This window comes from Spermophilus citellus (assembly GCF_964194105.1).
Source record: "Spermophilus citellus genome assembly, chromosome: 7".
Taxonomy (NCBI): Eukaryota; Metazoa; Chordata; class Mammalia; order Rodentia; family Sciuridae; genus Spermophilus; species Spermophilus citellus.
In genome coordinates this window covers 116,194,471-116,208,774 of record NC_138188.1, presented here as the reverse complement: position 1 = coordinate 116,208,774, position 14,304 = coordinate 116,194,471, and positions in this window count along the sequence as shown.

Here is a 14,304-nt window from a genome sequence, read left to right as displayed (position 1 = left end):
GTTTTTTTTTTTGGTGGATTTTTTTTTAGGTTCACTTTCCACTCATAATTCCTGAACATATCCTGTACTTTCTTCACTCTAGAACTTTTCTGACATGTTTCTATCTTCCTGGAATCCTTTATTCTATGACATTTACTTACCCATTCCTGAAGCCACCAGCTCTGTTTTGACTTTTGGATCTCTCTTTATTCACTTACTTGCTTGTTACTTTCAGTCAGAACTTTCTTTTCAGACACCATAACATTTTGCTTATATATCATATCTCAAAATCCATCCCTCTTTTCATTATAGTTATGTGTTTGTGTGTCTGTTTCCACTATTAAATTGATCATATTTTCAAGAACTTTCATAGTCATTTCAGCCCTGAGTTGTAAGTATCATAGCTATTTGAAGAAAAAATAATTGAAAAAACAAATAATGTGTGAATAAGTCATTAAAATCTCTGGTAATAAAAAGGCAAAAATATGATAAGTGCCTTAAGCTTCTCTCTAGTTACAAAGGTATATGAGTTTAAAGAATAATTGTTATTCTTTAAATGTCTTTTATTTTCAAGCCTCAAATTTGAACAATGAACAATAGCTTTAAATCTTGATCCTAGAAGCTTATCACACCACGGAGTTTCAAAAACTTATGTCATTCAAATATATCTTGATGATATCAGTCTATATTTATTTAATAAGCTATAGAAGTTGAGTTTTGAAACTACATTTTAATATATATAAAGACAGAAAATAAGAAATCAATATTCCTTAATGTAGACAGAATATATAAATGTGATGAAAAAAACAATACCAATGCAAGCTGAATGTTAAAGAAGCAAAAAATAAGATACAAATAAACTCACAATGAGTCAAATCAATAATCCCAAATTAATACTTGTGAATAAGTTTTTTAATGAAATGAGAAAGTTAAATTTGAGTCATTCTTGAAGATATTTAATTTATGTTTCCTTATTGAAAAGAAATTTTTAAATACAAGTAATATTTTCTGAAATATGAATAATTTTAAAATATATATATAAGGTTTACATATTTATATTTACATATAAAATTATTTTAAGTTTTGATATAAACTGCAATATGAACAATTTTCATGGATCATGTTTTGTTGTTGTTTTTTGTTTTTTTGTTTTTTGAGTGATGGGATTGAATTTAGAGCCTTTTACATGCTGGGCAAGTGCCTTTACCACTGAACCACACCCTGGCCTATGAGTGTTTTTATGAAAGTAGAAAAATAATTTAAGCATCCTCTGATAAGGTTGAATGCTGATGATTCTTTCCTGTACAAAGTGATACTTATATTTTCCACAAATTTTGTTCCACAAATGTTTGTTTTAGGAAATCTGATGCATCTCACAAGTCTTTTCTGTTATATTTGAGGGGATCTTGACAAAGCAATGAAAAATATATCTCTAGTTGTCCTTCAGAAATGAAGGAGAGAAAAAGATTTCCCACACAAAATCTGTCAAAAGTCATCACCATCAGACTTGTTTGACAAGAAACCCTAGAGGGAGTTCTTCATGCTGAAAGAAATGAAGGCTACTGTGTAATAGGTGAAAGTGTGAAACTCACAGGTAAAAGTAAGCACACAATCAAATTCAGAATATTCTACTACGATAGTGACAGTGTGTAGATCCTTTATATCACGTCTATTTTTAACAAAAAGGCTAAAAATTGAAACTTTAAAAACAATAGTAGCTATAATACTTTGTTAGAGGACAGACAATATAAATAGATATAAATTAGGACGTCAGAAGCATGCTGGAAACATGCTTTAGAGGGTACATTTTGTTTCTAGACCCTTCTTCCCCACTCACAGAGGGAGTGGGATGGAAATGTAGCTTTGTTTTATGCAATCAAAATTAAGTTGTATCATCTTAGATATATTTCGTGTAAACATCATAACCACAAAACAAAGACCTACAGTAGATCCACAAAAGACAAAAAATATAACAATATAAAGCATATCACTAGAGAAGACTTCTAATCATCAAGGAAGAAAACAAGGAAGAACGAAAGAATCTACAAAGCAACCAGAAAGCAATTAACAAAATGGCAGTGGTAGATTCTGACTAACCAATAATATGAATTTAAAGGGATTAAATTCAATAATCAAAACATATAGATGAATGCATTTAAAAAAAATAAGACTATACAATGTGCTACCTAATCCACATTTAGAGATGTTATGGTTTGGATATGAAATGTCCCACAAAGGCTCATGTGCTGAAAGTTTGGTCTCAATACAGCAGTGTTCAGAGGTGGGGCTTTGGGAAAGAGATTTGGTCATGAGGGCTTTGACCTCAGCAATGGATTCTCTATTGAATATTATTGATTATTGATTATTATTGATTATTGATTATCCATAATTGAATGGACTGTTGGAATGTAGTGGAACTAAGGAAGGTAGGGCCTAGTTGGAAAAAGTATATTCCTGGGAACATGCTCTAGAAGGGTACATTTTTTGTTTCTAGACACTTCTTCCCCACCCCCCGACCCTCTTTCTCTGCTTCTTAGCTGTCATGAGGTGAGTAGATTCGCTCTGCCACAACTTTCTTGCCATGATATTATGCATCACTACAGGCCCAGAATCAATGGAATCAAGTAATCATGGACTGAAAGCTCTGAAACTATGAGCCAAAATAAATCTTCCTTTCTTTCCAACCTTTCATGTTCAACTAAGTCCTTTATATCAGAAAAAGCTGCCTAATATAAAGGACTTAGTTGAACATGAAAGGTTGGAAAAAGATTTTCCATGCAATGGTAACCAAAAGAGAACAAGTTGGCTGAATGTACAGAAGATAAAATGAAATTTAATTTAAAACTGTAAAATGAAACAAATATGGTCATGAGAAAAAGAAATAAAGGACATCCATTTTGTAAAAGAACAAGTTTAATTTTCCCTGTCTACAAACTATATTGACTCCACCAAAAAAATCTTAGAACAAATACAGGAATTCAGTAAATTTGCAGGATAGAAGATCAAAATAGCAAAAATCAATAGCCTTTCTATACACCAATGAACTATCTGAAGGAAAAAAAAATTAAGAACACAGTGTCATTTAAAATAGCACCCCCCAAATAAAATACTTAGATTTAATGAAGGCAGTGAAAGACCTGTGCACTGAAAACTATAAAACACTGATGAAAGCTATTGAAAAAGACATGTATGGTCATAGTTTGGCAGTTACTACTGTTAAAATGTTCTCAACACTACCAAAGCAACCAGCAGATTCAAGACAATCCCTGTGTATGGTGCACGCCTATAATCCCAGCATCTCTGTAGGCTGAAGCAGAGTTCAAAGCAGCCTTAGCAGCAGAGAGGTGCTAAGCAACTCAGTGAGACCCTGTCTCTAAATAAAATACAAAATAGGGCTGAGGATGTGGCTCAGTGGTCAAGTGGCCCTGAGTTCAATCCCTGGTACCAGGAAAAAAAAAAATACACATAGACCAATGAAACAGGATAGATGTTAGGGTCTGTAAACAAGTCTGATGGCGCCTGGCATTTTGCCAGAGGGAGTGGTTTGTGAAGTAACGCCAGCGAGCCATTAAGTATGGAGATTCCTTATTGGTTGACTGCTGTATCTAGTTTATGTTAATTAGATAAGCTGTGTGTAATATATATATACCCCTCCTGTCCTACAATAAACGGCTCCCACTCCTGCTGTATCAATCTACACAAGTTGCTCGTCACCCCCTGGTTATTTTGCTGCAGCCGGACTGCGGCAGATAGAGAGTCCAGAAATAAATTGATGTATAAGATCAACTGATTTTCAACAAAGATACCAAGAATACATAGTGGGGGAAAGGACAGATTCTTCAATAAAAGGCAGTAAGAGATATTGGAGAACTAGATATTCACATGCAAAACAATGAAACTAGATCTACTTGGGCTGGGGCTGGGGCTCAAGTGGTAGCGCGCTCGCCTGGCATGCGTTCGGCCGGGGTTCGATCCTCAGCACCACATACAAACAACGATGTTGTGTCCGCCGAAAAAACTAAAAAAAAAATAATAAAATATTAAAATTCTCTCTCTCTCTCTCTCTCTCTCTCTCTCTCTCTCTCTCTCTCTCTCTTTCCCTCTCTCTCTCTCTTTTTCTCCCTCTCTCTCTCTTTAAAAAAAAAAAAGAAACTAGATCTACTTAAAATGGATTAAAGACTTAAACACAAGACCTGCAACTATAAAACTACCAGAAGAAAATACAGTAAAAAAGCTCCATGACATTGATCTGGGCAACAGTTTCTAGTTTCTAGGATATTTCCTCAAAAGCAAAGGCTTTAAGAGATCTATTGTATAACATGGTGACTTAATAACAATGTATTGTTTTATTGAGAAATCTCCTAAATATTTTACTTAACTCCTGTCATAATTGCATAATCCAATTATTCAAATAAAAACAAAATTTTGGGGGGTGTGGGGGCTGGGGTTGTGGCTCAGTGGTAGAGCATTCACCTAGCATGTGTGAGGCCCTGGGTTCAATCCACAGCACCACATATAAATAAATTAAATAAAGGTATTGTGTACAACTACAATTAAAAAATAAACATTTAAAAAAAAATTATTGATTATATTGAATGGATAAATGCAGTTAGAATGCTGGCTTCTGGGGTTCTTGGTATACACCATAATAATACACAGCAATATTATTGTTGCCATTTATTGAGCAATTATTCATTCCAGACCCAGTTTCAAGTAATCACAGAACCTCCTTTAATATCTATAGAAGGCTCTCAATAATTATAAAATTATTCTAATTTTTCACCTTGTACAACAAATTAAGAAAGTTCTGGTGCCCAAAGTGAAACCCATATCTACTCAGCTTCAGAGATACATGTCTAACCCCAAGTGGTCTCTTTTCCAAAATTGGGAAAACACAGAATTGGAAAGCAATTCATCATTTAAAAGTAGAGTCCCACACTTTAAGAAAAACTTACAAGCATTTTTGCCTTGTATTTTCAATTCTTTGATCTTAGTCTACATATTAGATATGACAAATAATATTTTCATGAAACATTGTAAAGTTATATTATAATTTGCAAAGAATAGGGCTGGTGCCATAGCTCAGGGGCAGAGCTCTTGCCTAGCATGTGTGAGACACTGGGTTCAATCCTTAGCACAGCATAAAAGTAAACAAAATAAAGGCATGTTGTTCATACACAATTAAAAAAAATTTACAGAGGATAGCTCTAATTTCACTTAGATCTTAAGGATTACTCATAATGAATGACAAGAAAAGCAGAGAGAATGAGTGTCCATGAGGTGTCTCAAGCTAATTTAAACAATTACTTTCAGACTCTATTAAGCAACAGAAGATAAGCCACAAAAATGAACAATTTCATTTTGACATCTCTGTTATTCATTTATAGAATTCCTAACATATATTTAAATGAATAAATAAAAAACAATGGGAAGAACAAGATAAACCAAAATGAAGGTTCTACTCTCTGTCAAGATAGCACTTGTATGTTTTTCTTTAAAAGAGTTCAGAATGACTTATATCTGTCAAAACAAAATAGAGATATCTATTCAAATACTTTTGACTATTTTAAAAACTTGTCTTTTTAAGCTGTAAGAGTAGGTTAAATACTAGATACTAGTCCCTATAACATACATGATTTGCAAACATTCTTTTGTTTGAATTGCAAACATTCTATTGTTTCACTTTCTTAAAGTATTTTTGAAACAAATTTTTTTGGGCGGGGATAGTAACTGGGGATTGAACTCAGGGGCACTCAATCATTGAGCCACACCCCCAGCCATATTTTGTATTTTATTTAGAGATAGGATCACACTGAGTTGTTTAGCACTTCTCCATTGCTGATGCTGGCTTTGAACTTGTAATCTTCCTGTCTCAGCCTCCCGAGCCACTGGGATTACAGGCTTCCGCTACAGTGCCTGGTCGAACAAAATTATGTATGTGAATAAAGTCTATTTTTCTTTGCTTCTTAGTAACATTTCTAAAAAACACATTGTCAAGTTCAAAGCCATGAATATTTATTTTTATAAGAGTTTTTATAGTTAAAACTCTAAAATGCAGACCTTGATCTATTTTAATTTAAATTTTGAATATAGTAGGGTTCCAACTTTTTATTTTGCATGTGGATATCTAGTTGTCTCAACGCCTTTTATTTATTCTTTTCCCAAATAAATGGTCTCAGCATCTTATCAAAATCAACTAGTATAGATATATGTATTGTTTTTTTCTGGATTCTCAATTCTATTCCATTGATCAACTTGTTTATCCTTATGTCTGTCTTCATTAATACAGCTTTGTAGAAAACTTTGAAATTGAGAAGTTTGAGACTTTCAATTTTGTCTTTCTTTTGCAAAGAAATGTTTTGATTTTTCTAGATCCCTCGCATTTCCTTACAAATACTAAAATCAGTTTGTCAATTTCTGAAAAACAAATGAAGGAAGGAAGAAAGAAAAAAGAAAGAAATCTGATATTTTTGTGGGGATGGGGATGGCATTGAATTTGAAGATCAATTTGGGAAATATTGCATTCTTAATAATTTTAAGCCTTTCAATCATGATCTTGGATTATCTTTCTAATTATTTAGATATTTAATTTATTTCAATGCTACTTTGTTTTGGGGGGCAAACTAGTTAATTTCACACCTCATATGTTCAGTTTATATCTCATCATTTACCTTTTTGACGTTATTATAAGTGGAATTATCTTTTTAATTTAATTTTTGCATGATTCATTGCTAAAATATGGAACTATGATTGATTTTTGTATATTGATCTTGTATCTTGCAAAGTTACTAACCTCTTTTATTAATGTATTTGCTTGCTTATTTGTTTGTATATTCCTTACAATTTTCTACATAGAAAATGATGTCATGAACAAATAAAGATAGTTTTACTCGTTCCTGTTCAATATGGGTGCCTTTCATTTGTTTTCTGTTTATTTTGTTTTGTTTTGTTTTCCCTACCTAATTGCCCTGGCAAGATCAAGTACAATGTTGAACAGAAGTGATGAGAATAGACTCCTTATTTTGTTCCTGATCTTAGAGGGGGGAAACTTTCAACTTTTCACTTTAAGTGTGATAATAGTTCTGGAAATTTTGTAGATGCCCATTATCAGATTGAGAAAGTTCCCATCAATTCCTAGCTTGCTGAGTGCTTTCATTGTGAAAGGGTTTTGGATTTTGTTAAATTTTCTTCCTCCAGGTACTGAGATGATCTTAAAACAGCATTCTTTTCTTTTAATCTATTAACATGTGTATTACATTGTTTTTTTCCCCCCAGTACTGGGGATTGAACCCAGGATATGGCATATATGGTACAAGCATTCTGCCACTGAGCTACATTTCTAGCCCTTTTTTTTTTATTTTATTTTGAAACAGAGTTGTTCAGATTCACCTCAAATTTGTAATCCTCCTGCCTCAGCTGGATTTACAGTGTGCACCTCCATGCACAGCTTTTGCTTGTGTTTCCTAAACAGACCTTGTATTCTTGGGCTAAATTCCATTTGGTCGTGGCTTATGATCCTTTTCATATATTGCTGGACTCAGTTTACTAACATTTTATTGTGGATTTTTGAGTCCATGTTTACAGGGGATTTTATTTTATAGTTTTCGTGTTACGTCCCTGCCGGGTTATAATATCTGTGAGTAACCAGTCTAACTGAATGAATTGAGAATGGTTTGCTTCTTTTGGGTTTTTGAAGAGTTTGTGAATAATTAGTTTTCACTTCCTCTTTAAACATTTGGTAAAATCCAAATCTGGATTTTCTTTGAGGGAAGTTATTTAAAAATACTAATTTAATTTTTTTACTTCTTATAGGTCTAGTCTATTTTTTCTTGATTTGCTTTTGATAGTTTGTCTTTTTTGAAAATTTTTTTATCCATTTCATATAGGTTTTCTAATTGCTAGCATATAATTACTCATAATATTCCTCTATAATTCTTTTTTGACTTTGTAAGATTATTGGTAATATCACCAACCCTTAGAATTTAATTGTATTTTTAAAATGTGGAAATAAGACATTGTGAGGTTGTCACAATTTTATTAAAAGGAGCCGTGAAATCTAAAGACCTGTCTAGTAGAGTATAGGAGAGAGTGATAATAATAATAAAATATACACTGATTATTTATGACCAATCAGTAATAACTCTTAGAAGAGGAATTGCTCCAATGGGTGGGCTTGGTGTCAGGAATTACCAAGCACAGACATACTGTATGTGGAAGTTTAGTTAGTTTTCAAGCATCATCTCTCACTGTGGTTCAGAACATGGAAGACGCCTAAGTAGAAGTGAATACAGACCTGGGTGTGGTAATGCACACCTATAATGCCTGTGGCTCAGGAGGCTGAGGCAGGAGGATTGCAAGTTCAAGGCCAACCTCAGCAATTTAGCAAGACCTTGTCTCTGAATAAAAAATAAGAAGGGCTGGTGATGTTCAGAAGGGCTCAGTGATCAAACCCTCATACCCTCACCTCCCAATAAAAAGAAAGAAAGAAAGAAATCACCTAGATTCTGATCTAATCTGGGAATCAATCCCCAGGAGCAGAAACTTGATTCAAAAATCCCAAGTCAGTTAGATGATGTAAAATGAAATTAGCCATGTCTGAATGAGATTAAAGATTCTCTAAGCCCAGGATGTTGTAAGCATCAGAAAACCAGACTCAAAGAAGAAGAAACCGCAGAGAATAAAAAGGATTGGAATCAATTTAAAGGGTAGACTCCTTGGCCAAAGGGGCTCTAGGATATAATAAAAGGCCCTAGTCTTGCCTTCTTTCAGTTACCAGTGTGACAGTACTTGTAGGAATGATCTGTGCTATCCAGGGTCAAAATCTCTGTATCTGCTTCTCCAATCTTCTCAGGAGTTTTATGTTATCAATTATTCCTTTTATAGCTGTATCTTTAATTTCTTTCTCTCTCCCCACTTCCAAATTTTCCCAACAACCATGTAAGCAAAACTTGTTCTCTCCCATCTTAAAACAAAGCAAAACAACAAAACAAATTCACAAAGTCTTCCTCCTTCCTTCCCCTCTCTATGCAGCCAAGGCCAAAATTGTCAAATGATTTCCTGTCTCCAATTCTCTCCCACATATTTGCTCACAATTTCAATCTTGCTTTTACTTTTCTTCACAGCTTCGCTTCAATGGCCTTTACCAAAAATCACACTGCTGGAAAATCCAACACATATTTACTGTCCTTGTTCTCTTGTAGGCATTCATAATCCCTGTAGTTGACCTTCTCCTTCTCCTTGGAAAAGTCCCTAGTTTTCTCCTATTTTGCTGGTCACTGTGAAGCCAGAATTAAACAAGCAGATAGGCAAGGGTCAGATCCAGAGAATGGAGCAATTGAAATGTTAATTCCTTCAGAGCCCTTCCTCCACCCTTATCAAAATAACCTGCCTAGAAATGAGTGAAACCAAGTTCAATTCCTCAAACCATAAATAAATAAATAATTTTTAAAAAATTCCAGCTGTTCTCTACCAAAGAAACTTTGCACCTGTGGGGTGGCATAATCCACCTCACCACCTCACAGATTCCATTTTAAGCTTCAGTTAAAGTTGTTGCTTCCTCAAAAAAATCTTTGTTCATTCCTCCAGACAAAGTGAGAGTGGGTAATCTTGTCATAGCTTTTCACTGAGCTGTGTACGTGTCCTGAAAAGCTCCTGTTCCCACTCTAAATCAATTACTTGTTTCTCTTTGTGCTGTGTCTGTCTCCATTGCAGTATAAGATTCAATATGATGTGATATATAACTTGTTTATAACGATTTATCTCCAGCAACCAGAATTTCTGGTCTATATATGTCCCCCAAAATATCTAACAATTAAACACATTAACAAAAAAGAAGAGCTCCATTTATGGCTCTGTTTGTGATTCTCACAGCACATACAGAGATTCCCAGCCTCCCATTAGCTTGACTAATTGAAGTCCCACTTGCTGGAGGGAAGAAGTGTCTTTGATTGTTGAGAATTATTACAAGGAAAGTAGGACAAATGTCTTCAAAACCAGCCAGGACTGAGATAGTCAAATTCAGAGTCACATGCATGGAGGAAAACAGGACAAGAGAATAAAAGGCTGTTGTGTGTGTTTGTTATTCTTCTAAGTGCAGGAAATAGCTGGCATTTTATGAGTGAGGTGGAAAGGATCCAAACTCAACTTTGAGAACACTGTAATGACACACTTGTGTTGTTAGGCAGTGGCTAAAAATGAGCAGTGAAATGCAGGCAAGGTCACACAAGTATACTTCAAATTACTTTAGGGTCATCTTTAAACTACTTCCAAAGTAGATGAGAAAGCAAAGGGTGGTGGTTAATTTGTAAAAAATAAATAAACAAACAAACAAACAGAAGCAATGGGAAATACAAGAAAATGATTAATAGGACTAAATCTTGACAGAGTCCACTGAGGTTGGTGTGAAGCTAGGAATTATGGCCAGAGGTGTCTCCTTTGGTCTGGGAAGGAAGATTCCTTCTGACCAGCTATTGACCCCAGAGCCCACATTAACATGGGATTTACATATAGGTGAAGCCCCCCTGAATAGGATGGCCAACATGATAGTTCCAGAGAAGACCAACTAAGGTCAAAAACTCCATCACCAAATGTGAAGAAGGAGTTGAACACCTGATTGGCAAAGAGTACCAAAGGTGGTCCCCAGTTCTCTTGGTAAACATCAAACCACAATAAATTTGGAGACAGCATTGTCTCCTTTGTCATTCTCTGCTCAGAGAAGGCTCTTTCTAAGAGAGAGAGAGAGAGAGAGAGAGAGAGAGAGAGAGAGAGAGAGAGAGAGAGAGAGAAGGAGCGCTCTCACCTTAAGCTTCACTTTGCTTTTACTTTACTTTCACTTCACTTTCACTTATAATAAAGATCTCTTGCCTGACTTTTCGCTCTTTTCTTTCATCAGAACACAAGAATCAGGGTTTGGAGTTTCAGCTCCTGCTTTCTTTTGACAGTGCGCTTGGGAAATATTGTCCATATCAATAAGGAAGAACACTGTTGAAGCTGAGAGATATCAAAAGGAAAGTAGCAGGTGTCCTGCAAATTCACTTGGGCTCTGAAGTCAAGGATATTTCCAGAGGAGCTTCGGTGCCTGTTTTTCTAAGAGCGTATCTTCAAATGATGGGCCTCCCTGTAACTTTTGTGCCTTTTCTGCTTCTGTGTGCCTTTTGAATTTGGACCAAGGATGAGTTGAAATGTTTTTAAAAGCATATGAACCATAGAATACCCATGTCTCCTTTGCTAATGATACCTGTCTTGAAAATCCAGATCCGGTCCTCATTCCCTTGATGTTGAAGGTTAAACACCTGAGAAATGCAGAAGCCAGAGCAAACAGCAAATCTTATTTAAAAGAACACACCCCCCCACACACATGCACACTCCTTGGGGAGGTGCCAGGACCCAGAGCTGGTACCCGTGGGAGTGAAGAGTGGGGATGTCTTGCCTCTTTATAGATTTTAGGTTTCCTTTCTTCTCATGCCTACATGACCAAAAGGCAGAAAGAGAGCCAGCCATACAGGAGTGATTGCTTGTGTTGAAATGTGTGATCCTTCTCCCCCAGAGGCTGTTAGCAACCGGTTGATGGGAAAGTGCTATCTACCCATTTCCTTTTCTTTGATAATAAGGTACTTGTCCTTTGCCCTGGTCTCACTACTTTCCTCACTGTTATTACTTATTCTCTGAGTTCTCATTTACTCTTCTCTGACTTTGATTTTGACTTCTCCTTTTCTCTTACCCTGAGAGTTGGCTTAGAACTTGCCTCATGGTGCAATGAAGATAAGAGAATGCTTTCAAGAGTCCATTCCTTTGTTCACACAATTTCCCTTATTTATAACTTATCTAGAAAATCCTTATCCTTCATTCATTCTACCTGAAAATTATATTATTTAAAAAAAAAGTCAAGGTTATATTTCCTAATCTTTTCCTTAGTGTAGAGCTAATTGCTTTATCTTTCCTATTTTTGTGTCATTTTACCCTTTGCATTCTATTAATAATTAAGTCAATATCTGGTCCTTTCTCTAAATTCTGAGTTGCTTGAAAACAAGGATAATAATTTCTTATTTTTCTTACAGCACATTCCTTCTAGCCTATGATGAGGGTTAAAAGAAGAAATAGATACAAAATATTTAACATGGCAACTGGCACATTATTATGAGATTGGCAAATGTTTCATATGAATAATATACATTGATTATTATGATTTAAATAATCTATATTTACTAAGCAAATCAATGTTAAGAAAACCTTATTCATTGTGATAATTCTTTTCATCCATCCCATTAAGTGATTTTTGCTCATTTCTTTAGAAGAAAACACTTTCTACCTCTATCATATAACATTGGCACTTAAAAGCCTTGGGATTTGGTCTCTCCCTTGTTAAGATGTTGAGGTTAAATATATATAAGATCTTTTCCCTTCAAATATTCCTTGGCAATATTATAATAAACACTTTATCGCCTACTATTGTCTGATTATAGCATGTATATTTATTTTTTTAGGAAAAAAATAATTCAAGTCCCTTATAATAAATTTTAACACTCACCAAAGTACCTACCACAATATTAGATCCACAGTAACATTGTGAAAAATTCATGAATTGAATTACTTAAAAAGTCACTGCTTTGTTTAACTTTGTATGATTATTCCTTTTTTTCTGCAAATCTATTTTGGTGTACATTTCATTCTGTTACTTTATTTTCTTTCATTTATAGGAGTGACTTTCTGCCCTAACCATGATAAGTCACCTTGGTCTCCTTGACTAACAGTCATTTCCTCTTCTCTAGGTGGGTTCTAGTTATCTTTCTAGATGGACAAATAGATTCAAGAGTTCATATAAGCCTTATCAAAGGAAAAGAAGAAATTTTTTTTTTGTCTTGGTCTGACTGGTGGCCTAAAGAATGAAGTGAAAAACAATACAGCTGTTCAAGCAAATTTGGCTCCATAGAATGCAATTTTTCTCAGTCCTGATGGATTCACAATGCTACCTTGCCCTCCACAAATTTCTTTTTTTTTAAAGGTTTATTTATTTCTGCTATCAAAGAACAGAATTTGACAGTATAATTTAACAATCCTAATTGGCTTCATTTTAAATTTTAAAATCAGGTAACACTTCATTCCACAAAACAGAATCAGTTTTCCTATGAGCCAAGCACTCATCAAAAATAATTTGATGATTAACATCAGATTATTTATTTTGCTTACACAAAATAAGGACAAGGGAATTTCATTATTTCGCCAGTTGAGAATGGCTGTTCTCCTTCCAATCCAGATTTCTCTTGGAGGGACAGATATGTCAGCTTGGTTTGATTGACTCCAAGTCCCCCCCCCCCCAGAATATTGTCTCTGTTGAAAAACTGGCTTCACAAAGAAGGTGGCAGCAGGAAAATTTCAGAATCCAAAGCTTAAAAATAAGTCTTTGGCAGTTTGGGGTTATTTTCTGTCTCTTGAGGGGGGGATCATCTGGTGTCCAAGGCCTGGGGACAGAGGCAAAGTCCCCAGCCACCCATCCAGGAGATGTCACTCTCAGTAGCGTCTGGTGTCCTGACCTGTGCTTGCCCAGGATGACGGTGGGTAAGGAGCAGCGGGTCACGGGGACCCCCTGACCCTCTGGGAGACAGAGCTCTTCTTGGGCAGATCCCGGGGCTGAGGGTCAGCGGCCAGGGGAAAATCAACGATTGTCCCCGCCTGTGGACCCTGAGGTCCTGGGGCAGGGATGCAGGAGGCAGCCAGTGTCACAAGATGTCCCCATCCCCAGCCAGGCCGGGCGCCTGGCTAAGCGAGGAGAAAGACGGTGTCCCTCCTCAGGGCCTGGCCCCTGCTCCTGGTCTCACTTCCTCCCCAGCACCGCCTGGAAGTGAAAAACCAGCCTCTACCTCAGAGCAAAGCCTGTCCAAGGAAGAGACATCACCTTTGTCCTTGGAAAGACCCACAGAGCACTCCTAGGCACATTCCCACCCGGCCAAGTTGTTTATCTACAAATAACAGGAGAGATCTGCTGTGCCAGGTGTCCCTGACTCAGTCAGACTAGGTGGGGATCCATAGCAACCCCCTAGCAGCCACCAATCAGCATGAGACAGGGAAATACCTGGGATGCCAGATGACCCTCCCAGTAGTTTATGGTGGTTGATAACCTGTTGGGAAACCAACAGTTCAGCACAACACTCCTCTTGGCTTAAACCAATCAGTTCCAATGAATCCCCCTCCTGTAGTAACCAATCACCCCTACCCAACTTGTTCCCGCCAGTGAATGTGATAATCATGTTTTAGAGTTGTTATATGATTTTCCTGTGGTGTGTGATGATTTGCTAAGAGATGCTGTGATGTATGTGGGGGTCCCTGCCT